The sequence below is a fragment of the Sinocyclocheilus rhinocerous genome, unplaced genomic scaffold (genome assembly GCF_001515625.1).
Source record: "Sinocyclocheilus rhinocerous isolate Xijiao unplaced genomic scaffold, SAMN03320098_v1.1 scaffold433, whole genome shotgun sequence".
Lineage (NCBI taxonomy): Eukaryota > Metazoa > Chordata > Actinopteri > Cypriniformes > Cyprinidae > Sinocyclocheilus > Sinocyclocheilus rhinocerous.
Window position 1 is genome coordinate 1,124,306 of NW_015627897.1, and position 3,827 is coordinate 1,128,132.

Here is a 3,827-nt window from a genome sequence, read left to right on the forward strand (position 1 = left end):
TTAATTTTTTCAAATTATGGAAGTAAAATGGCTGCGAAATCAATTGGGGATGAATAAATTCAAATTCCAACCTTCATCTTGTGAATATTTAGTTGTTTAGTATTAAAAGCAATAAAATCACAGATTAACCCCTGTAAATGATGAAAGTAGTTAACACCCCCATGAGAAATAATTACTGTCCAAATTGGACTATTGACTGTCTAAGATGTTTATCCTAAAATGTCTTGAAAGTAAAAGCAGGCACAAATGAGACAACAACTGACAGAGTGAAGCTCCGATAATTTGCTCTTGGAAGACTTTAATGAGAAATGTTTGAGTTTGTATTGAGATATTTGACTTCGTCTTTGGTATCTTGGCAAGTCTGAGCACAGCCTGAGATTTTGCGGGTCTCAAAGACACACGTGAGATTGCTGGAGTCATTTTCTCAGGAGACAAATCAAAGATGCAATAAATGTTTCCATTTGATCTCATTGTCTAGGAAAAATAATTGAAATCAGATGATTTTGTTCATGAGAAGAACCCACTGTACATCCAAAGCTGATATACAGTATTTCCTAGAAAGTTAGGTTTTAGATCATGAAAACTGGGTGTCCGTAACAGAATGGAGACAAGTAATTAGAGAAAAGGAGTTGAAAAGTAAGAACAATTCATCAAATAAAAAATAAAAGTCATTTTAGAGGTGATCAAGTGCGTGTTATTCCAAAGATATTCTTTCTTTCTGTGGAATAACGTGCACTGATGAATTATGCTCAATAAGATCAGGAACGTCTTGTCCATTTTGATTTCATGTTGATTTTAGGTGTTGCACATGGAGAGGCAACCCTGGGTTTGCCATGTGACCACTCACATCTGACTCTGTTGTGTGTTTAATGAGCACTAGAGGAACATTAACGCAGTTTACTCCAGCAAACCAAGCAAAGAGTTTTGCATATATGTGGATAGAGAGAAATAGAGGAGCAATTTTGAGCGAGACGAGGGCAAACGATGAAATACACAGCTGTCACGACTCAAACACAGACCACGCACATGCTCGCCGCGGTGGAGGATGACAGGAACATGTCAGAGAGATGTGTGGGCGAACCGCTGATCCACACACCAAACAAGCTGTAGGCAAATGCATAAATCTGCCGCGTGCTTTCAACACTATTACCCTTAAATCCACAGGTGTGTGTGTGTGTTTAGGAAAACGGAAATGCAGATTGTGTACACAAAAACAAAGGAGAAGTTTTGGGAAGTGATCAAGGGAAACAGACAGGTGGAGACGCAGCCAATCACTGGTGCAAGAAATACAATTGCATAATGGTTTCTCCATGGATACTGAACATTTATGTAAAGAGTTTGCGCACAAGATGCTGGTTAGTGCAGAAGCTGTTTTTAACTTGAGGAGACGCCCACCAGCTGATGTCTAGAGCTCCATGAAGAGGGCTGCCAGAAACCTTGGAGACGCTGTTAAGATCGGAAGTAGTTAGTTAGTATTGCTCATATGTGGGTTTAGTGAGTTGAACAAACTTCTAACTGGATATTTCATGTAAAAAAAAATAAGCATTCTGTCATCATTTACTCACCCTCATGTTCTTCCAAACTTGTATGACTTTCTTCCTTCTGTCTAAATTAAGAAGATATTTTGAGAAATGTTTTTGTCCTTACAATGAAAGTCAATGGGGTCCAATGTTGTTTGGGCTTAACGGGGGATCAGGAGCCCTCCCTGGGCTTAACGGGGGATCAGGAGCCCTCCCTGGGCTTAACGGGGGATCAGGAGGAGCTGGCACTGGAGCTCGCTCCTCGAAGCGCTACCCTGACCCTGGGGCTGGAGCCGGCACTGCAGCGAGCTCTGGGACTGGAGCCGTCACTGGAGCGAGCTCTGGGGCTGGAGCCGACACTGGAGCGAGCTCTGGGGCTGGAGCCGACACTGGAGCGAGCTCTGGGTGAACGGGCACTTGAGGGCGCTCTGGAAGGCGCTTACGAGGAGCGGGCACTGGGGGGCGCTCTGGAAGGCACTTACGAGGAGCAGGCACTGGGGCTGGAACCGACACTGGGCCCACATGAACACTTGGTGGGTTAGCCACATTAAGGTCCTTTGGGCTTGCCACATTACCGTCCTTTGGGCTTGACACATTAACATTCTTTGGGCTTGACACATTAACGTCCTTTGGTCTTGACACATTAACGTCCTTTGGGCTTGACACATTAACTGCCGGCTGACTTGACTCGGGAACTGCTGGCTGACTTGGGGGAGCCGCGGATGGCGGCAGACTGGTTCTGGCTCGGGACTGGACACTCCCCAGACACCGGAAGACACCTTCCCTCCAACTTAGTCCAGTGGTGTCTGGGAGGTCCACGGGGCGATGGTAGTTGGCCCCGAGCCAGAACAGCTGATTGAGGACGGCGTCCTCTAACGTCCTTTAACGCCGTCACCGCGGCGAGCTTGCAGAACTCCCTGGCGTACTCGTAGAAGGGGAGTTCAAGGCGAGCTAGGGCGGAGAATTCCATAGCCACGGGTGGGGAAACCAAGGAAAACAAAAACTTCGCATTTTATATTTTCCGTTTAATTTTAATTTGACTAATTTTATTGTGTTTTTGCCATTTTCATTAGTAATTTTCTATGTATCTATATAGTTTTTATGCATTATTTCAGATTTATTTTTATTTTTATTTATTTTAAGTTTTTCTTTTCTATATCTATATAGTTTTTATTCATCTTTATTTCAGTTTTTGTTTAATTTATTTTTATCATTGTTATTTTAGTACATCAACAAAATAAAAATGAGAAATATTCACCTGGCAACTATATATAGCTGAAATAAGTTTAACATATGTTTATTTCAATTTAATTTTTTAATGGTTTTAGTTTACATTAAATATAATGCCTTGCACATGCCTTGATTAATCTCCATACAGAGGCATGGTATTACTTAAAGCTGTAGTCCGTAGTTTTGCCTCTTTGTCGCCATCTCTGTTTGAAAACCTGGAATTGCAGCTGTGTGCGGAATTATCTAGCTTGCATGGGTTGTGAGTCGGCACGGCTCCAGCGCGGATTAATCTAATGTCCTGAAGAGTATGTGTGGCCAGTCACAATCACAGATTCTAGCCTACGTCTTGGAATATGACCAAAATAAGAATTTTCACCATATATTGCCATCTGAACAAGTAAGTAACAAGTCTATAGGATTAGATCTCTGCCACAATTCGGCATTTTAGAGGTGATCAAGCGCGTGCAAAATGCACAAAAGTGCATTTTGCACACGCGCGATCTGAGTTTTTGTGGAGAAAATGTTCGTTTCGCAAAGAAAAAATATTTAGAGCGCACTAAAATCAATTTTGCATTTAAAATACGTTTTTGGATGTGTGCAGTCCTTCTCTTTTGCGCGTGCAACGTTTCACTAGCTTACTCACCTGATGCCTGCCCTCAGTGCTCTCTAAATGCCAAAGGCTGGCTTGCTCAACACAACCCAGCCTTACAAAATGCCATAATTCCAACAATTCTGTGTTTTTCTGTCAATATGGGGTGCTGTGTGTACATTAATGAGGAAAAAAAATTAACTTAAATGATTTTAGCAAATGGCTGCAATATAACAAAGAGTGAAAAATGTAAGGGGGTCTGAATACTTTCCGTACCCACTGTATATATAAAAAGTCATTCTTCAAGTATTTTACTACACTTCAGTATGTGATTCTTATTAAGTAGGGGTCATTTTCTGATTCTATACAAGTCTCTAAGAACCTGACACCTTGTACTTCTTGAGACTCCAGGTAGGTTGCAGTTCTGGAAAATTGTGGCGCTGGAGACTAAATGGTTCCTGGTGATTTCACACCTAATTCTTCACCTT